Raw genomic sequence first — 23,143 nt, 5'->3', positions numbered from 1 at the left:
CTTATAAACATCAGGTTTAAAACTAAAAGAGCTTTACAAAAAAGTAACCAAAGATGTTTGGAGTTTTATTTGAGTTATTCATTTACATTTTTTGTCTAAGAGATGCTGATTTGAAACCGTTGTTAGGCCTACATACAGTTACGCATTTCCTGTTTCTGCCAGAGAGAGGGGAGTTTGTCCCAAAGCTTGCTGCTGTATTTACTCCCTCCATCTGACAGACAGGAGGGAGCCTCATGTGTCACTCCACGGAGTTCACTCCGTCACGGAGGGTGTGTGTATAGGTGTAGGGCGTGGTTTGGGATTGGGCCATACACACACACTTTTTTTGGCCCCCCCACTTCTAAAATGAATCCGGCGTGCCTGGTTTATGATATCACTGCCCCGTCTAAAACACGATCTGACTTTAATTACATTTGTCTCGAGTGTTTCGTCAACTTAATGTGTTGCTTAAAATAATACTTCTGCATACAGTATGTGACACTGTGAGTGTTGCACGGCCAGATACGGCTCAAGAAGCTGACTCAGATAAGGAGATATATGATACATTATGATGTGATATGATGTGATATGAATGATAATGGGACACATCGTCTGCACTCAGTGTACTTTTGTTGTGGCAGATATTTAAGTAAGCTTTCTTAACGCTAATGTTATAATAGTCAGATTGCTCTGAAGATGGGAGGTGATATTCTATTCATTTTCACGTTCACACAGTCGGTGATTTTTGCCGGCCGTCTTTCCTGCAATGGCAGTTTTTCTGTATGTCCTTTCTCCTGTAATATGACTTGATTGCTTTAAACTCCGCACACTGAGCTCTGATTGTTCAGCAGGCAGTGCTTTCACTGAGTTGAGCTCTTAGCCTGCAACCTAACCTGGTCCCGACCAGGTTAGCCGCTAAGCATAAGTTACCATGGAGATCTAGCCTGCTAAAAAGAGAACCAGCTTCGTAGGACCGGAAAGCCGGAGTTTCCCCTGAATTTAGCCGGCTAAGCGAAAATCCTGCTTCGTAGTATACCCCCCTGGACTCTCTCTCTCTCTGCCTGTCAGACGGCTAAGACCCCGACCCGCCTGAGCAAACAAATACCTATCCCAAGCAGGAGACTGCTCCTTCTCCATCGAACAGACAGAGAACCAGAGCTGAACCAACAACAACAACAACAACAACAACAACAACAACAACAACAACAACAACAACAACAACAAGACGACTGCATCCAGAACTGCAGCCAGAACAATCTCCACCTGTGGCAGCCAGAACCAAAGCTCCATAAAGCAGCAGAGAGAGACTGTAAAGGAGGAGATGAAATGCAAAGCAGTACAAGAGCAGTGGCATGATGGGGGCTGCAGATGTAACTGGGCATGGCTGCCTCAAAGAGTAACAGCGGATGGATTCAAGAGCTGATGGACAAAGGGGGAGAAGTCAGAATCAGAGGAGTTGGTCGAGCAGAATGTGAGGAGGTTGGGGTCACGGCTCGAGATAAACCAGAGGAGACGGGAAGGGAATCAATCGGAATGAGTGAGTTTGCACATAAACTGGGGTTACGTAAAGTAACCCAGCTTCTATGAGTATAGGCGCCAGACCCGGCGCCAGAACACATCTAAAGAGAGGGCATATGATTTTCATGGGAGGGCACACAAAACCGTCACGTGCTGCGGGCCTGCGGCACAATATATATCAAACAGCAAGGCCAACAGCATTGCGTAAAGACGCACACTTATCGCAAACATGCACAAATAAAGGGCAACATAGAAACCACTTTGAAACATTGTGTGCGTGGCAGCACAAACACTGGTAAATCACGAGCAAGGCACACTGGTTACGGATGGCAGCTTCCTCATCGCTGCACTCGGAGAGAAATAGACGGAGACGATTAACTGTTTAGCCCGCCTTGGGCATGGTTTATGTTCCTATGCACTGCACTCGGACATGCTGTGGAGTGAATCGAGTTGGTTGACAGCTAAAAAAGCTATAATATCAACGACAGCTGACACGTAATAACGGCTCCGTGCCAGCTGATCTGCACCAAAGTTCTAATTTCTTTATTTGTTTCCTCTCGTATCTGTCTCTCTCTCTCCACAAACGCAAACAGCAAGAATGTAAAGTCATAAAGTCATAAACACAATTGTGTTTTTAAGTTTATGAAGAAAGAGTAGAAAGTAAACAGGAGGTTTTTATAACTTTGTAAGTCAGAAGGAAGCTGTTAATGTTTAGACATGACAGAGGTGCTGCACGAGGCTAAAAGCCATCTCACACTGTTGGCTAAACACAGAGAGGTGATTGATGAGAGAAGCTTGTGCAGGAGCAGCTGCAGGGCACAGAGAGAGAGAGAGAGAGAGAGAGACAGGAGAAGTAGATGTTTTGGAAGAGTTCAGAGAGAGTAAAACTTATATAAAGTTAACTACAGTGTGCATCTGGACCCGGTGACGACATTACCTATTGACGCAGCAACCACTGTAAGTTATATTCTTGTTTAATTAGACTTCTCTGTTTCATTTATTCGACTCTGTATAAATTGTTATTGTAGCTTTAACGGCTAAATCGCGTTTGAGAGATTTTAAATCTCAGACCTGCTCAGGCGAAACCTGCTTTACAGGTCTCAGCACTCAAACCTGCATTAATATAGGCACGGCCAGTCTATTGATAGCGTGAAGTACAACCGCGTGACTCAGTCATTTTGTACCTTAAAAAGCATTTAAATACCGCATTTAAAATCTGATGAACTCAGTGTGCATCTGGACCCGGTGACGACATTACCTATTGACGCAGCAACCACTGTAAGTTATATTCTTGTTTAATTAGACTTCTCTGTTTCATTTATTCGACTCTGTATAAATTGTTATTGTAGCTTTAACGGCTAAATCGCGTTTGAGAGATTTTAAATCTCAGATCTGCTCAGGCGAAACCTGCTTTACAGGTCTCAGCACTCAAGCCTGCATTAATATAGGCACGGCCAGTCTATTGTCGCCCATCAGCTGTAGATAGTTAACTAATTAGAGGGGCGTGGCCCTACAGCTGTGTGAACTGAGCAATCAGGCGTCCATTTTTGAGTAGCTCTTTCCTGGAGCGTCAGCTTCAGCGTCAGACAGCCGAAGACTGACAAAGACATTGGAGTCCTGCGGGAGTAAGACTGACAAAGACATTGGAGTCCTGCGGGAGTCACGAGGGAGGCAAAGAGGAGGCAAATCCTACTCTGATTGAGCTGGTGTCTTATTTATCTTTTCTTTAGTTTTCTAGCCCCTCATGCTATAATCATGTGTATTTTCTCCATTCCTATTCATGTGTCTTCTCGCAATTATCACTGGCCCCGTGTATCTCCTAATCGATATAACCGGCCTGCTCTCGTCTATCCCACGTGCTCCACTGAGATCCAACATCTAGTTTCTGGTGGCCTGTGGAATTGCCAGTCAGCTGTTCCCAAGGCTGACTTCATCTCTGGCTACGCCTCCCTGCAGTCTCTGGATTTCCTTGCTCTCACTGAGACCTGGATTACTCCATCCAACACATCCACCCCAGCAGCTCTCTCCACTGCATATTCCTTCTCCCATACACCCAGACCCACTGGCAGAGGAGGTGGCACTGGTCTCCTGCTATCTCCCAAATGGAGCTTTTCCCTCTTCAAGCTACCTAACTTCACTCCTTCCACCTTTGAATTCCATGCCGTCACAGTAACCCATCCTATACAGTTAACCATTGTTGTTCTCTACCGTCCACCAGGCGCCTTGGGGGACTTCTTGGAGGAATTAGATAATCTCCTCTCACTCATCCCTGAAACTGGCCCTCCCGCTGTACTTCTCAGAGACTTCAACCACCAGACGGGGAAGATAGACGAACTAACATCTCTGTTAACCGCCTTTGCTTTCTCACTGTCTCCGTCCCCACCGACTCATAAAGCTGGCAATGTCCTTGATCTCATATTCTCAAGGAACTGCTCTACTTCTAACCTCTCTGTAAACCCGCTCCACACATCCGATCACTTCTTAATTTCATTCTCTCTATCCCTTTCCAAACATAACAAACTAATCTCTTCCCATCCTGCACTTGTCCGCCGTAACCTTCGCTCCCTCTCCCCCTCTACCTTTGCCTCGTCGGTGCTCTCAGCCCTCCCTTCCTCTGATTCGTTCCATCTCCTGCCTCCAAACTCTGCTGCAGAAACTCTCCTCTCTACTCTCTCATCCACTCTGGACTCGCTCTGTCCTCTCACATCTCGGCAGGCTCGTCAGTCCCCTCCTGCTCCCTGGCTAAATGATGCACTGCGTGCTAATAGAACCGTCCTTAGGGCAGCAGAGCGGAAATGGTGGAAATCCAAACACTGTGACGACCTCCTAACCTATCAAGAACTCCTCTCCTCTTTCTCTGCTTCGATCTCTCAGGCAAAAAGCACTTTCTTTCAAGATAAGATCCAATCTTCCTATTCCAATCCTAAAAAACTATTTTCCATCTTCTCCACCCTCTTGGACCCTCCAAAAGCTCCTCCCCCCTCCTCAATTCTGTCAAGCGACTTTGTTACCCACTTTGAAAAAAAGGTTGATGATATTCGCTCTTCTTTTTCTGACTCACCTTTACTCACCGCTGGGTCACCAGACCCTCCTTCCACCAACACACTTACCTCCTTTTCCCCTCTCTCTCCAAGTGAGGTTCTTACCCTCATTACCTCTGCCCGCCCTACCACCTGTCCTCTGGACCCTATCCCTTCAAACCTCCTTCAGACTATCGCTCCTGATATTCTACCGTTTCTCACCCATTTCATCAACACTTCTCTAACTTCTGGTCACTTTCCAAACAGTCTCAAGGAGGCAAGAGTAAACCCTCTCCTAAAGAAACCCACTCTCAACCCGTCTGATGTTATAAACTACAGGCCTGTCTCTCTCCTCCCGTTCCTGTCTAAATCACTTGAACGCGCTGTCTTTAAACAACTCTCCTGTTATCTCAATCAGAACAACCTTCTGGATCCGCACCAGTCTGGTTTCAAGGCAGGTCACTCCACAGAAACTGCTCTCATTGCTGTCACGGAGGAACTGCACACTGCCAAAACTGCATCCCTCTCCTCTGTCATCATCCTATTGGACCTGTCTGCCGCATTCGACACGGTGAATCATCAGATCCTCCTTTGCACTCTCCAAAAACTTGGAGTTTCAGGCTCTGCACTTTCCCTCCTCACCTCATACCTGAAAGACCGTACCTACAGGGTGACTTGGAGAGGGTCTGAGTCCGATCCTTGTCAATTAACTACGGGGGTCCCTCAGGGCTCTGTTCTTGGTCCCCTCCTCTTCTCCGTGTACACAAACTCGCTCGGATCAGTCATTAGCCCGCATGGTTTTTCTTACCACTGCTACGCTGATGACACCCAATTAATTCTGTCCTTTCCCCGCTCAGAGACCCAGGTTGTTGCACGCATCTCTGCTTGTCTAGCTGACATCTCTCAGTGGATGTCTGCTCACCACCTCAAGCTCAACCTTGACAAGACTGAGCTGCTCTTCCTCCCGGGAAAAGATTGTCCCACTCTTGACCTAACAATCAACATCGGCACCTCAGTTGTTTCCCCGACTCAGACTGCAAGGAATCTGGGTGTGACCCTAGATAACAACCTGTCCTTCACTGCAAACATCGCTGCTACAACCCGTTGCTGCAGATACACGCTTTACAACATCAGGAAGATACGTCCCCAGCTGACTCAGAAAGCGACTCAGGTTCTGGTCCAGGCTCTCGTCATCTCACGCCTAGACTACTGCAACTCCCTCCTGGCTGGTCTACCTGCATGTGCCATCCGACCTCTGCAGCTCATCCAGAATGCAGCGGCTCGTCTGGTCTTCAACCTTCCTAAATTCTCCCACACCACTCCGCTCCTCCGCTCCCTTCACTGGCTTCCGGTAACTGCTAGAATCCACTTCAAGACACTGGTACTTGCTTACCATGCTGCGAATGGATCTGGCCCTTCCTACATCCAGGACATGGTTAAACCGTACACCCCAGCGCGTGCACTACGCTCTGCATCAGCCAAACGACTCGTTGCGCCCTCGCTGAGAGGGGGACCCAAGTTCCCATCGGCGAAAACACGTGGGTTTGCTGTCCTGGCTCCAAGATGGTGGAATGAGCTCCCCATTGACATCAGGACGGCAGATAGCTTGCACATCTTCCGGCGCAAACTGAAAACTCATCTCTTTCGACTCCACTTCGAGCGTTAGAACTATTAACGAAGCACTTTTATACTAATAAAGGACTGGCTTACCTAAAGCCAGTTGAGTAGCACTTGAAATGTTTGGCTCTATGAAACCTGATGTACTTATATGATTCTGTTTTCTTCAAGGTTGTGTCTTCCTGGTCGAATGTACTTATTGTAAGTCGCTTTGGATAAAAGCGTCAGCTAAATGCAATGTAATGTAATGTAATACTAGTCTGGAAAATGTCATATTGTTTTGTGAGTGAACATGAAGTAAAAATATATTTACTAGATATAAGAACAACATGCTTATCTAGGTTAACAGAAAACTGCTATTAACCCGTTTCAGCAGCTACTGTCCTATCTGTGTTCCAAAGAGAACATACGTTGCATTTACAATTCATATTGAGAAAGTTCACAATTTATACTATTAAAGATCGTTTTGGATTAATAGGGCGTGTCTGTCATAAACACTCGTGCTCAGATGGAATAAAGTGGTGAGATGTTCTCAAGAGTGGGAGTTTTCACAACGCTTTTTAGTTTGTATTGAAACAATTAAGTGATAAGGACAGAAAAACTGTTCCGTGATGATTTCTTTAGGTTTTAGCTTTAGTAATGGAGATTACATTTTGTGAGGAAACTTTTCCACCAATAATAAGTGTTCAGATTACTTGTTTTTCAAATATAGCGCTAAATACAGTTAGTTTTGTATTCTGTTACAAATCTAACCATGCTTGTAACACAAGTTAGATAAACAATTTCAAAAAATAATAGAATAAGCAAGTGGTTAAGGAGGGTTTTCCTGTTTGGCTCCTTTGATTTAGAACTGAAGTAAGGAAGAATAGTGTTTTATGAGAACTGTCATTCCTCATGGTTTTTAAAGATAAATCATCAGTTTGTTTGGACTTTGAGGTAGAAATAGGATCATGGTAGAGAAGGAAGACCTTTTTGGTTTCAAATTAAAGAAGATTTTAAAGATGAAGTTTATTTTATTTTGTTCTGACTTGAATTTTAGAAGCAGGACTTCAACTAGACAAGAGATTTTACAATGTGGTTTTACTACTTTTAATGGAGTAAAGAATCTGGGTAGACTACTGCCATTGGTTTGTTTTAACATTCACATGTTTCAGCATTCCTGACCATATGGACACCATATGGTTTAATTTTGTAACCCTTTGGGGGAGAGATTTAAATTGAGTTTTTCTCCAGTTGCTGATTTGCTGTGATTACAGCAGCACTGGATAGTTGTGCGCCACCTTTGGGTTGTACTCTGAATCAATGTGTTGGTGAAGAGTTGCTCACTACAGAAACAGAAGAACTGTGCAAAGAACGCATCTCTGAAGAGGGTTTGATATTTTGCTTGGGCCTCGTTGTCAAGGCAACAGTGGTGTAAAGAGGAACTGCAGTTTTTGGGGATTCCTGCTGTGCAGAGGACAACGTGTGTCTGCTGATTGTACCACATTGATCCAGAGGTTCCTTCCCCCTCAGGACATCCCAGTGCCAAACAAGAGTTTCATTGATCCAATTGACTACAGCTGCAGAAGACAACACATCACTGACTGTTCACATTATGACAAGATCTTGAGACAGGCTTGTCTCAGATTGTTCAGACTGAAGAAATTATGTGATGATTTGACAGCATAACTGTGCAAGAGTTTTCCAGAGGGTGGTGTACAACAATAGGTTTAGTGTTTGAGAAGGGAGGCTGATTGTTTAAACGATGGTCTGGAATACTTAAAAGATTAAAGTTTAATATCCTTGTTTAGCAAACAAGACATCTGATTATTAGGTCACACATAATAATCTTGACATATAAACTAACTATGAGTAAAAAGATGAATGGATTTCATATCCTAGAGAGGGTTAGTTATGTTGCGAATACTTCACAAGGTATTTGCTAATGTATTTTGAAGACACAAGTCCAATTTTGTTTTGTTTTTAGATTAAATTGTCCTTTACCAAAACTGTTCACCTTATGTCTAGATTTGGACTTTGATGGTAAGGGAGTATTTAGGCTTATTTTTATACATCTGACATTTTCAAATATGTTGGCTATTCACTAGATAGACATTGGTTAAGAACTTTTCTGAAGATTGAATATTTGTTCCATTTCTAAATATTCCTATTTAAAAAGTAATTTTAGAGTAAAGAAGGCTGATGCTGATATTGGAAATAATGTGGGGCCTTCAATCACCCATTGTAATGGTGCATATTATTGACGACCAATAGGGAGGAGGGGTTACTCGACCCACCCTGCAGTGGTTTTTAAAATCTTACCTGCAGCTTCACAGGAAGCGCACGGCACCAGATTATGAGTTTGGAAGACTAGCGTCACCACCTCCTAATGGACATTAATTTAGTTAGTAATTAACTGACATTTAGAGATGTTAAGTATCAATTTATCTCCCAAACTTCTCCTTTCGAAAGGATTGGAGAGTAGCTCTTGCACGGAATTGGGTGCGGACCGAGGTCCGGCGACTCCACCTGCACACCATTCTCATCCAAATACTGCGTCACCTTGGTCACTCACGAGTCTAAAAAACAACTCACGTCAACGCACGTAAGCAACGTGGGCGCCAACGTGAGCGCCAACGTGAGCGCCAACGTGAGCGCCAACGTGAGCGCCAACGTGAGCGCCAACGTGAGCGCCAACGTGAGCGCCCTCGTGACCAAAATATTTGACGGCGCTGATTGGCTGAAATTATGTTTCGGCGGCACAGTTTACTATTGAGACTTTTGCAACGTGCTGGTTGCTGCTGTTTGGCTCGGGGGCTCCGCCCGGTAATGATAAACTAATGCCATGGCAGGAAACATGTGACTTATCAGTAACTTTAGACATCGTAACACAATTTTAAACGAGATTTTATTGTAGATTATACATTTTACTGATACCAATTGTATGATATTTACCTTGTTCATTAAAAATAAAAATATAAAATATATATTTTTTTTAAATATATATTTTTTTAATATATTTTTTTTATTTACATTTTTTTTTTGTATATGGGAAGAGGTGGGGCGGCGCCCCTAGCGCCCCTATTGGCCGGCCGCCACTGCTTCCAGACTACACAAAATCTTCGCCTTTATTATTAAATGTTTCAAATATAAGGAACCATTGCCTAATCCATCTTGCTATATGATAAATTATGATCAGTGGCGGTTCTGGTCAAATGTAAGTCAATTACTTAGATTCAATTTTAGTTGAGTTATCCTTTTTTTGTTACTTTTGCCCAAGATACAGAATATTGAAAGGTGTTTGGGGTTATAAATTCCTTATTTATAAAGCCAAAATGTGTTTTTATTGTATTTCTTAATGTTTCTTGGTATTGTATTAGTCACAAACTTGTTTCAGTAACTTAGTTTAAAGTTATTAAATTACATTACTGAAAGAAACCCCATCCCGGTTAACTTTGGCCCAGGTAACAGCCCAGTTTTTGCTGGACCACTTACATAAAATAAATACATTGCGTTATCATAGATGTATCTTTTTGGAGGGAAGCCACAGAGAAGTCCAAGCTGGGTGTTACAGGGGTACTGGCCCCTGTTGCCCCCCCCTTAGAACCGCCCATGACTATGATTATTCAGGAGTTTCTTTCTTTTTCACTGGCTTTCAAAAAGGAATTTAATCCAGTTTGATTTACAGTTTGTGACAGTGGAACCAGGAAGTGTGAAGACTTCTTCCATTCAACATTGTTAGCTAGAAAGCTTCTGAGGTCCCGACTTTAGTAATGTTGTTAAGGGAGCAAGGGAACATTTGAAAACTGGGAAGATTTTGTCAAATAGATGAGGACATATTTCATTAATTTAATTTAGCAGCTTTAATTAAGTAACTTCTTTATGTTTTGTTCTGTAGGCTGTCACAAACTTGTCTGGGTATCGGTATCAACATGAAAACCATAAAAAGAGAATACCCTAATAGAAATAAACTCCCCAAAACCTTCAAAGATTTCTCAAAGACAGACAATTTGTATTTTGTCTAAAGCTTAATTATGTGACACAAGGTGATGGTAGGCTACACAACATTACTTATGTAATCAAAATTCCAAATGTGATACAGCTCCGACCTGTTTGGGAATGAGCAACACAAGTTGCATCTACCTGAAACAAGGCGATGCTTCAAGTCAAAGAGCATCTTTGTTTGTGAAACTTCACAGAGATACTGTCTACCAGGACGACTCATCTGACTTGAGAGATGAGGACATACCTTGCTCCTTGTTCCAGTGAGCAGAGACGATCACACACCGCCACCAGAGGCCCACAGTCCCGTTGAGGCGGAACAGGGTGTCGCTGTAGGTTTTCTCGTCAAACTCCCCATCCATGAACTCCTCATACAGGGAGCGTAGATCGGACACGTTAGCCTCTCCGCGCACCGTGGGGCTGCTGTACTGGTACCAGCAGGGCCGCCTTAATGCACGGGCTGACCTGGGCTGAAGCCCAGGGGCCTACGGAGATCAGGGGCCTATCATGAGCAAATAAAAAAGTTTTAAAAAAAAAAGTAAATTAAAAAAAAAACTTTTTTATTTCGGATGTTTTTAAAAAACATTTAAATAAACAAAGTCTTGGCTTTCAGAATATGAAACTTTTATTTCCAAAATCACACGATAAATACATTTTTGAAGCTTGTAAAGGGAAGATGACAGCTCTCACTCGCCACTAACTCCCCCTCCCTCCGGCTGAAATTATGAATGTAAGGCGTATAGTAATCATAGATAACACGGCAGGGTCCGTTACAGTTTGTTTTCATCTGGTTTCAAATAAACAAAGTCTTGGCTTTCAGAATATTAAACTTCTTTCGGCAAATTCAGATGATAAATACAACTTTGAAGCTTGTAACGGCATAATTACAAGCGGAGAACGGAGTAACGTGACGTCACAGCAGGCATAACAACAGCCGGTGTTTCTCGTGAGTGTTTTCCCTGGGAAACAAACACAATACACACAAACGCAAAAACACACACACACACACAAGCACGCACGCACGCACGCACGCACGCACGCACGCACGCACGCACGCACGCACGCACGCACGCACGCACGCACGCACGCACGCACACGCACGCACGCACGCACGCACCAACGCACGCACACACCACCACACACACACACACACACACACACACACAACACACACACACACACACACACACACACACACACACACACACACACACACACACACACACACACACACACACACACATACACACACACACACACACACACACACACGTGAGCTTCCCCCATTCCCCCAGACCAGTAATCCAAACGAAAATATCTTCCCTCCGTAGTATTTTGATCATTTGCTCCGCTAATCAATCAGATCGATGGATTCCAGAGATTTTTCTCTCCGTAACAGTCAGTGCGCACCACTTAACAGTCAATCAGAATGAGAATATGTTTCACATGTGACTTATTCAAATTGCGATTGATTGAGTGACAGATGAAGGTTGTTTAGGGGAAAAAGTTTGAGAGTGGCGCTCGGAAAAGGAAATTGTTGAGGGAAAAGTAGTTTCGAGACAAGCAGCTATTACAAAAAATGCCGAAGCTTACAGGTTATTTTAAACCTGTAGGCCAGGATGAGGAGGAAGGACAGATTAGTTTTGTACTGAGCGGTAGCGGTGCCGGCCGCGGGGCTTCGGAACCAAGTAGGCCGTCTGGTTCTGATAGCGATGGAGTAGCGGGAGAGGAAAAACAGACAGGAGGGATGTTGGAGGAGATGGAGAGGACAACGAGGACTTGCTACGTGGAGGGGAGCCAACGGCAACCGGACAAATACATGAGGGAGGCCCGATACGTCACTCATCTGGAGGAGAGGACCAGGCGCGCATAGAGCAGAGTGGAGAAGTGCGATCACAGAGCCTGCCGAGGCTATAAATGACTTTGATTTGTTGTTTAAATAGGGGGCCTACAAAACCATCAGCCCCAGGGCCTGATGGCAGGTTAAGGCGGGCCTGAATACCAGTGCTTTGTCCCGATGGCCACTGACAGATACACGGTGGCCAGTATGCTCAGCACACAGGCGATGACCAGAGCCGTTGAGTAGCGGTTGTCAACCATTGTTCACCGAGGCGCAGACACGTCAAAAGGGGGATTAAGTTCCAGTGGTCAAGCCGTCGCGCATCAATGTAGCCAATGCAAACACTCTGATCCAAATCACTGTGGCATTGCAAAACACAGGCCACTGTATGTTAACGACAGCCCTTTATTTTATCGAGTGATACTCATATCCAATGCTTTCCTATAAATAATGGTCAGCGTCAGTAGCCTTGAATGTGCCATCTGTTCCCTTGTCCCACTTCCACAGATGGTGGGTGGCCCGACGCTGCGACAGATATCAGCAGCTAGCCCGCAATAACAACCCCTTAGTCCTCATCAAAGAAAGTCAAAAAGGGCCTGTATTATAAGATTTCCTATGCAAGATCAGTCAAAAATATTCAAATTGCATGGGTCTATTTTGGACGGCAGGGTGATGCCGGGTTCACCTAGGATGATATGAGTTGTAAACACTAATCCATGCGTTTTCCTCTTCCGGTTCGGCTGATCAGCAGATATAAAAATAACCATCTCTCTCTCAGGACGCTGGTGTGCATCGACGTTACAGAGAGAGCAGTGAAACACAAGACCGTTTGATCAGTAATAACTAAGAAGAGCAACACTATTAGAATATAATATTGACTGAATGCTCAAAATGAATAGCCTAGTTGATGTCGACCTCAGTTGTTATAAAAGCTGCTCACCACAGGGCAGCAAGAAGAGATTATTTTTCGGTCGACTAATGGATTGATATATATCAAATAAAAAATAAAATATTCTGTCACACAATCTGTGACATGACACCTTTGCCACGTGGGATATGAGTTTCTATTTTTCCCATGTTTTTTTCTTCTAAAGGCTGTATTGTCAGTGAAAGGAACAGTTGCATTGGACAGTTAACACAGACTTTGAGATGTAGTACTCACAGAGGTAGGAAGTAACTAAGTACATTTACTCAAGCACTGTACTTATGTACAAATTTGAGATACTTGTATTTTACTTGACTATTTCCATTGTATGCTACTTTGTGCTTTTACTCCACTTCAGTGCAGTGTACTTTTTCTCCATTACATTTATTTAATACCTTACTTTGCAGATTTGGATTAATGATCTGAAATATAATCAACACTTAAATCAGACTTTAGTTACACCATGGAGTAAATTCACAAGCTACCCTGCAGTATACAAACTCATTAAAACGGCATCTTTACCAGCTTTGATAACACTTAATGCATCAATAATTATAATCAAAACATATCATATACATGAAAGGGGCCGATCTGCACAATGAGTACTTTTACTTTTGTTACTTTAAGTATATTTTGATGCTAATACTTTTGTTCTTGTACTTGAGTAACAATTTGAATGCAATAAGACTGATATGTGTTGCCCCTATGATAAAAGAAGTGGCTAGTTGGTTGCATTCTTTGTGAATTTAATAACGGAACATGTTGTCCTTCCTAATAAGATTTCGGTAAACATTAGTATTACTATGGTAGCCTCAAGTCTTACAACAAAGATTATTACAACATACCAACTATAAATATAAAACTGTTATTTTATGATTAACTTTCCTAAAAAAGACTGAGATTGTCTGATACACTTTCCAAAATTGCAAAACATCACACAAGAGACCATTTTGTTTCTTTAAATATTTTGTATTCTGATCATTGTAAAGTTTGTGACAGCAATTGTACAAAGACATCTCAAAGAATATGTCCACGGATGATAACATAAACACTCTCTATAAATAAAAATAAATGACAGTGCATTGTTTTTTGGCAAGATACTGAACACCAAGGCACAGCCATCTGGTGTGTGTGTGTGTGTGTGTGTGTGTGTGTGTGTGTGTGTGTGTGTGTGTGTGTGTGTGTGTGTGTGTGTGTGTGTGTGTGTGTGTGTGTGTGTGTGTGTGTGTGTGTGTGTGTGTGTGTGTGTGGGAATGAGCATTTCAGTCATTCATATGAGTTTGGGACTTTGTGTAGCAGCCATCAGTGTATGGTGTGTTTGTGAATGGATACATTTTGGCATATATTGTAAAAGTGCCATATAGTGGCCATAGTGTTACGATGTATCACTTAATGGACTAGGTGCTTAAAGTTTAATCCTTAATACGAAAATAAAATAAATATTCCACTGTCCTTCATTGGTCCGGTCAATGCAAAGTTAATTCTAAAAGCAAGTTCATCAGAAGCTGTGGAAGACTTCCACTCAAAAAATCTGGGATTTTTAACCACAAAAATAAATCCTTTTTCATACCAGCATTGGCAGTCATGTTGTGATTACTGTGTAAAAACAGCCCTAATGCTAATGCTGGTTTAACAGTAGCCATGAAAGCAGTAATAGGCAGGGTGCGGTGACAAGACTGATCTTGTGTCTTACTCCACTGGAAGCTGTAAATGAGGAAAAAAGTAAACCAAACATTAATTTAAATTTAAACAAAATGTAATTGTTGTATTAAGTAGCACTCAGTATTTACTTACATATGCCATTTACGCCAATGGAGCTGCCTTCAATGTCGAATCCAAGGACTGTTGAAGCTGCGTTGATCAAAGCGTTCGCAATCTGAGTGCTAGTAGGAGCAGATGTGCTTTCAAATGAGAGATCAATGATGGTGATGATTGATCCGTTACTGCAGAAAGAGAAAACAAATATTGTTTGAAATATCAGATATAGGATCCTACTCTTTATTATAAAACTTTAATGGTCTTAAAAAATTACCTGAATGAAACAACATCTAGGGATTTGAAGGACGAAGGGAATTCCCTTTTGAAAACAGGTGTAAGCTGTAGAAACACAAAACAAAAACATATATTTTTTCACATAAACCTTTGTATTGGATTTAGAGCTTGACTCATTTATTTGACTTTATCTTTATTGGTGAATTGGTTTTCATCAATTAATAATTCCTAATCATAGTGTGGTAACTGTGGAGTAGGCCTAGAATTCACATGTTTTGAGTGGGTGGACTAAAAAAACGTACCTGAGTATTTATCATTGTAGCCCGAGCTTTATAAGCAGCAGAAGATGGATTCAGCAATTCATTGGTAAATGTGTCTTGAACAGATCTGAAAGTCACCCTTTTTGTTATAAGGGCTATAGTAGTAGGTGCTGCAGTCGCAGGTCGAGCCGTTGTAGGTGCTGCAGTTGTGGGTGCTGCAGTTGTGGGTGCTGCAGTTGTAGGTGCTGCGGTTGTGGGTGCAGCAGTTGTGGGTGCAGCAGTTGTAGGTGCAGCAGTTGTAGGTGCAGCAGTTGTAGGTGCTGCAGTTGTGGGTGCTGCAGTTGTAGGTGCAGCAGTTGTGGGTGCAGCAGTTGTAGGTGCTGCAGTTGTGGGTGCAGCAGTTGTGGGTGCAGCAGTTGTGAGTGCAGCAGTTGTGGGTGCAGCAGTTGTAGGTGCAGCAGTTGTGGGTGCAGCAGTTGTGGGTGCAGCAGTTGTGGGTGCAACAGTTGTGGGTGCAGCAGTTGTGGGTGCAGCAGTTGTAGGTGCAACAGTTGTAGGTGCAGCAGTTGTGGGTGCAGCAGTTGTGGGTGCTGCAGTTGTAGGTGCTGCAGTTGTGGGTGCAGCAGTTGTAGGTGCAACAGTTGTGGGTGCAACAGTTGTAGGTGCTGCAGTTGTGGGTGCAGCAGTTGTAGGTGCTGCAGTTGTGGGTGCAGCAGTTGTGGGTGCTGCAGTTGTAGGTGCAACAGTTGTGGGTGCAACAGTTGTGGGTGCAGCAGTTGTGGGTGCTGCAGTTGTGGGTGCTTCAGTTGTGGGTGCAACAGTTGTGGGTGCAACAGTTGTGGGTGCAGCAGTTGTGGGTGCTGCAGTTGTAGGTGCTGCAGTTGTGGGTGCAGCAGTTGTAGGTGCAACAGTTGTGGGTGCAACAGTTGTAGGTGCTGCAGTTGTGGGTGCAGCAGTTGTAGGTGCTGCAGTTGTGGGTGCAGCAGTTGTGGGTGCTGCAGTTGTAGGTGCAACAGTTGTGGGTGCAACAGTTGTAGGTGTAACAGTTGTGGGTGCAACAGTTGTGGGTGCAGCAGTTGTGGGTGCTGCAGTTGTGGGTGCTTCAGTTGTGGGTGCAACAGTTGTGGGTGCAACAGTTGTGGGTGCAGCAGTTGTGGGTGCAGCAGTTGTGGGTGCTGCAGTTGTGGGTGCTGCAGTTGTAGGTGCAACAGTTGTGGGTGCAACAGTTGTAGGTGCAACAGTTGTGGGTGCAACAGTTGTGGGTGCTGCAGTTGTGGGTGCAGCAGTTGTGGGTGCTGCAGTTGTAGGTGCTGCAGTTGTGGGTGCAGCAGTTGTAGGTGCAACAGTTGTGGGTGCAACAGTTGTAGGTGCTGCAGTTGTGGGTGCAGCAGTTGTAGGTGCTGCAGTTGTGGGTGCAGCAGTTGTAGGTGCAACAGTTGTGGGTGCAACAGTTGTGGGTGCAGCAGTTGTGGGTGCTGCAGTTGTGGGTGCTTCAGTTGTGGGTGCAACAGTTGTGGGTGCAACAGTTGTGGGTGCAGCAGTTGTGGGTGCAGCAGTTGTGGGTGCTGCAGTTGTGGGTGCTTCAGTTGTAGGTGCTGCAGTTGTGGGTGCAGCAGTTGTAGGTGCAACAGTTGTGGGTGCAACAGTTGTGGGTGCTGCAGTTGTGGGTGCAGCAGTTGTGGGTGCTGCAGTTGTAGGTGCTGCAGTTGTGGGTGCAGCAGTTGTAGGTGCAACAGTTGTGGGTGCAACAGTTGTAGGTGCTGCAGTTGTGGGTGCAGCAGTTGTAGGTGCTGCAGTTGTGGGTGCAGCAGTTGTGGGTGCTGCAGTTGTAGGTGCAACAGTTGTGGGTGCAACAGTTGTAGGTGCAACAGTTGTGGGTGCAACAGTTGTGGGTGCAGCAGTTGTGGGTGCTGCAGTTGTGGGTGCTTCAGTTGTGGGTGCAACAGTTGTGGGTGCAACAGTTGTGGGTGCAGCAGTTGTGGGTGCAGCAGTTGTGGGTGCTGCAGTTGTGGGTGCTGCAGTTGTAGGTGCAACAGTTGTGGGTGCAACAGTTGTAGGTGCAACAGTTGTGGGTGCAACAGTTGTGGGTGCAGCAGTTGTGGGTGCTGCAGTTGTGGGTGCTTCAGTTGTGGGTGCAACAGTTGTGGGTGCAACAGTTGTGGGTGCAGCAGTTGTGGGTGCAGCAGTTGTGGGTGCTGCAGTTGTGGGTGCTGCAGTTGTAGGTGCAACAGTTGTGGGTGCAACAGTTGTAGGTGCAACAGTTGTGGGTGCAACAGTTGTGGGTGCAGCAGTTGTGGGTGCATCAGTTGTGGGTGCTGCAGTTGTGGGTGCAGCGGTTGTGGGTGCTGCAGTGGATGTTGCAGCTACATCGGCAGTTGTCGATACCACTGTTATGAAAACATTAAATATCACCCACACTGATACATTTAAAGGTGGACATTGCTTGCAAAAATTCCCCCCCCCCCCCTAAAAAAATCTGCATTGGATTAGCATGATGTGGGCATACTTCGAAGAGTAAAGTCAGTTTTACCAATTGAACCCATTTTCACTCCAATACCTTTAGCTGATTAGACGGCAAACTTTACCCTCATTTTGGAGTGTAATTAAGTTTATTTCCCAAAAAGCCCACTGCAGCCGCCACAACCAAACAATGACCCCTCTGGAATTCTTGTTCGTCTTCGAAGTTTAAGGTACAAATTTAAACTCAGGTTAGATTTGTCATTTCCTATCATGATTTAAAGGTGAAACTGGACTCTGATGTGTTTTTAAAAAAAAAACAATATTGGATAATGAGCTGGCAATAACTCCACCTTATCTACATGTTCCCTACGCCTTTTCAATAAAATAAACAAACAGTATGAAGTACCTTCAAAGTAATCAGTTTATTATCACACTTACCTATTAGAATCAGGGCGAGTGATATGATCCGTTTGATACCCATCCTGTTTTTCTTTGAACCTATAAAATCAAATGATTCATAGATTTACCAACAGAAGTAGCAAGTAATGCTATACTATATATATATATATACTGCTATAATGATACCCAAACCATCCTAGGGGAATTGGTTTGATACAAACATCAATTATTTTCCGCAATTATTATGATATAATAATATTTCCTTAAAGTAGGGCAGAGATTATTTACAATAAGTTCTGTGAAAACACAAAAAAAACCTCTCGGTCACAAAAACTTAGACACACACAAACAAAGTTGAATAACTTTACAGAAGTCAACATATTTACTTAAACATGTACTTACCCCAAATGAAAAGATAATAAGATGGGAAAGAGTTTATCCTCCTTTCTTTTAAATGTTATTATTTCAGTGTCTTCAAATATAGTCCGGTTCAGCGTCTGGGATATTGCAAACCTCACCTTCTGTGACAGTTGACATCTATCAAGGGTTTATATAGGAAACAAATAAAAGCCATTGACGTGACTCAAACGTCACACATTTTTCTGAAATGTTGCCTCACCTTAGCAATGAACAAAACAGGATCTCATGATAGAGAATGTCAGCTATTCATCTTGTTGGTTTCTTGGCCCAGTGTCATAACTATACTAATCTCTGTCATTCCTTGTCCATCTATGTGAATGTGTGGCGAAAGATAATGACAAACAAAGAAATATAGATTTCTAGTGACGTGGTAAAAAAGCAGGTAACATATGCAAGAGAAAAAAAGAATAGCATATTGTAACCTAAATCAATAAATGAGATGTATTTTCTACCTCACATCTTTTGTGTCATGTAAATTCATTTGAATGTCACTTCTACATTGATGGTGGAGCAGTTAAAACTTTAAGATGAGGTTAGTCTGGTGTATGAAGAGTTTATTGCCAAGTGTAATAAACCACTTTAACAATATGTCTCGGTTTAGTTTTTAATGATTTTAATGATAACGCTGCTCTTCTATTTTAGGATGCATAGCTTCTTAGTTTCCGTGACGTAGTTGCCTAACCTTATGTTGTTTTTGCATTGCACCTCCTAGAGACAGTGATGCAGATAAAGGCATTCATGTAATGTGTTTCCCGTCACTGTGAGTCATGTAATTGAGGTTTTCTTAAGAGAAGTCAGTTATCATGTGACTCATACATGCTAAATATAACCTTCAAACATCACTTCAGTGAAGTCATGCCTCTATTGTATGTGAAAAACTCCTGGTATTATGTTGTCAATGTTTTTTTACCAACTGTGTTTAGAAATTAATTGAAAAGTGAATACAAAGTCACGAAGAAAAAATGATACCCGAGTATGATCCCTGCTTTACAATGAACATAACTAGTAAGATAAGATAAGATGGAATTGTATTTATCCCCGTTGAAATTCAGGAATTAAAGCAGCAACAGAATGATAGTGAAAAACAGGACAGTACAGATTCACACAAGGTAAAAAAGTAATACAAAAATTCAAAATAAAATGATATAGTAACTGTTAAGATATATACATATTTGGGTTCTGATTGTTAGATATATATATGCGGATGCAGGTCAAAGTAATTTGTACAAACAGTGCAGATTTTATGTATGTACGGGTTACTTTAATTTGTATAGTTAAAAGTAATGTTGGTATATTTATACATAAAACATTTACAAAAACTCCCATGAATACATTTTTTCAGGGACTTATACTTAAAAAGGCAATTATGTCACCGGCTACACCCAAAATATTTATTTTCACATATAAAAATTGAATACCATGTTACAAGGTTTGACAAAAAGGTTTAGAGTCAGTGTATTGTAATTTATTCATTATTAAAACCGACCAAGAAGCAAAACAAGTTCATAACAAGATTTTTCAATTTCCAGTCTCCCCAGCACATGTTAAGCTGTCTCTTGCTAATGTGATAAATACACCAGTTATGGCTTACATAATATTGCATGTATTAGGATTAGCACTACCAGTTAAACACAATTAGTGGTAGTTCAGTTCTTTATTAATGGATGTCCAAAACCATCTCCTAATAATTCTGATGTATTAATTTTTCCCCCAGCTTTTGATTTGTTTAAAGTATATTATCCTCAAAAGTATATACTGTAGCTAAGCAGTCATAAGACTTTTTAAAAAGTAACAAATGATCGTTAAACAGAAGATACAATGTTCACATCAGTGCTTTTCTTCTCCGCAGTAATGACTCACTTAAACCTGTGCGAACTGGTGGAGGCAGTAAACAAAAAAAAGAAATATCCAATTCATGACAGGATACTGATATGGACACTACTATGACAGAGAATTTGACAGATTACATTTAAAAACAAGAAAAAGCGAACTTTTTTTTAATGCTATAAATCATAGTCATAACATTAGGGAGTGTAATGCGTCTTCATTTACAGTTAGGAAGCTGGAACCATATGATTGGCTATTTTCACTTTAAAAAAACGAATGAACCATTTTGCTGATTATTAAAATGATTGTGCGGTAGTTTAATCATTAGACACGTTAATAGATGAATAGACTGCGGTTGGCGATCGCTGTGTTAGTGTAAAATTAAATGTGTCTGCCAACACTTTGCACGATTACTTCAGTTATAGACGGTCAACTCAGCCGTCTCTCGCGTTTGCTTGGTCAAATTAGCAGCTCTTCATTTTTGAGTGCGTGATTAATAGCGTCTTAACGGTAATCGCCGAAAAGCGGCACTGACGCTAGTAAAAGAATAAAAGAATGCATGTTTTTGTGCTATGTTTTTCGATAAAAATATTTTTTACCATAAATTCTTAATAAAACTAACACTGCTACCAACAATAAAATGAAATACTTTTACTTTTTCAGTTATTCTCTGTCAAACTCCCCTCCTGAGAACAAATTCAAGCCACTTATGCTATATTTGATGAGGGATAACATTATTTGTTGCCATAAGTTCTACATGAAATTGATACTGTTGGACTCAGTACTACTTGGACTACAACCACAAGTACAATCAAGTACTTTTACTGTGTACTTTTTGAGTAATCCCCTGTCAAACTTCCCTTCTGAGTACAATAATGCATGTTTTCTGCTATCTTTGATGAGAGATACAATGATTTTCACCCTTGTCACTCTTGTTGGCCTCTTATGATGCTGCTAAAGTCCTTCTACGCACCTTTTTTAGACTCCAATACAGGCATTTCTACTGTATGTGTTTGGAGAAATGACACAATATTTGGCCCAGATTTGTACACCTCGATATCTTGTAGTGCAGGAAGAAATACACACTGCTGCCTGCAGGTGATATAGGCTTTGTTTTGCAATATTTATTCAAAGGTCACTGGTATGGGATTAGTTTTGTGTCATAAAGATAAGCAAAACGAAGAGTTTAAGAGAAAAAAAACCGAGTCAAGCAACATTTATTTAATTAAAAAAATAAAACTACAAGTTGCAAACAAATCATTTGTGTAATCATGTAAAGTCTTTTTTCTTTGTTTTAACACAGGGGTGCCCACACTTTTTTGGCTGGTGAGCTACTTTTGAAATGACCAGCTCACCGAGGTCTACCAACCAAAAATAAAATCCCAAATTTTGCTTGAATAACACGTTTTATTTATACATGGGATAACTACAGGGCTGCAACAAACGACTCATTTGATAATCGATTAGTCTATCGATTAATTAAACGATTAATCGACTATTCGGACTATTACTGTATGCCTTGCACAATTTCTCAAACGCTCTTATTTAGCCATCAACTTTTAGATTTAGCTTGAGGTTGTTTTAGGCATGTGGAAACTAACAATGAAGACAATAAAGATGAATACTTGATTCAAAAATACATACATTATTAAATTAACTTAACAAATTGTGAACAAAATTAACATTGCTTTTTATTTAAATTAAATAAATAATATTTCACATCAAAAGAAACAACAATGTTTTAACAAATCGTATTAAATAATCTGATGACAGAACTGTAAACAGAATAGCTGAAACTTTAACAAAATAAAGAGATCTGTTACCTCTAATCCAGGGGTGTCAAACTCAAGGCCCGGGGGTCAAATCCGGCCCGCGACTTCATTTTATGTGGCCCGCAAGAGCTTGCAAAGAATATAATACGTTTATTATACGGTTACATGCCACTTTACAGAAGCTGGTTGCCCATAAACTACATGTCCCACAATGCATCTCGTTTTGTGACATGCCACCGAAGAGACTTGCAATTATTTGCCCTGGACTTCTGCTTTCAAATGTAGTTAGTTATTACCCTACCCGATAATAATCCAATTCAGAGGCAATAGTGTAATATAATACATTATTTTATATATATATCTATATATGTATATTTATATAGTTACAACCGGCCCTTTGAGTGCAACCAAAATGCTAATGTGGCCCGCGATGAAATTGAGTTTGACACCCCTGCTCTAATCATTAACCCATGTTTGTATAATGTAGTTAACTCCGTGTGTTGCTGCTAGCATACGTAACACCTGACGTGGAAAAGTTACTCGTGGATGGGGCTACAGAGCTACTAGAAAGACAGTCGAACCCGGTGCATTCCTCCGTCTGAATGTGGTGCGCTTTTGCTAAATGTTTAGACAATTTGCTCGTGTTACCGCCCTTAGCTAAACACCCTAGGCAACGCGCATTTATGGAGCTAATTTCCTGCCATAACTCCACAAACAAACTAAACAGGTTTTTACAAATGCCTCATGATTCACTAACAAACACAATGTGGTTTGCAAATACAAAACACCATCTACAAACTAATGCATTTAGTTTTGCAAAGAAAAAACGTATCTATCAAATAAACACATACCATGTTTCTAATAAATCATGTTTTCAGAGACAAATTCAGCATAAGTACAACTTTTTTTTACAACTACAACACTTTTTTTTACAAGTACAACACTTTTTCTTCTCACGGCGGAATATTACTGCCTGCTGTCCATTGGGGAAGGCGGGAGCCTCCCGCCGGGAGGTTTATCAGAGCATGGAACAGCCCTTGCCAGCCTGATGACAGAGGTGTTTCTAGCGATCCAGCGATCTGGGTCAGTGTTTGAACAAGGTGAATTTAGCGATCACAACGAAAACAACCAAG

The 23,143-nt window shown here is 42.0% G+C and overlaps 1 long non-coding RNA gene across 1 annotated transcript; it reads right to left on the bottom strand.

Moving 5' to 3' along the window:
- Positions 1–17,332: 17,332 nt before the first annotated feature.
- On the bottom strand, positions 17,333–18,516 carry LOC117552743. The gene is made up of 3 exons (XR_004570022.1): positions 18,394–18,516; positions 18,031–18,090; positions 17,333–17,519 (listed from the first exon to the last, which is right to left on the bottom strand). It is a non-coding gene; the product is annotated as an uncharacterized LOC117552743 (long non-coding RNA).
- Positions 18,517–23,143: the final 4,627 nt, after the last annotated feature.

Source organism: Gymnodraco acuticeps, unplaced genomic scaffold (assembly GCF_902827175.1).
Source record: "Gymnodraco acuticeps unplaced genomic scaffold, fGymAcu1.1, whole genome shotgun sequence".
NCBI classification, from domain to species: domain Eukaryota; kingdom Metazoa; phylum Chordata; class Actinopteri; order Perciformes; family Bathydraconidae; genus Gymnodraco; species Gymnodraco acuticeps.
Note: the sequence above shows the minus strand (reverse complement) of the source record. Positions and strands in the feature narration are given on the sequence as shown.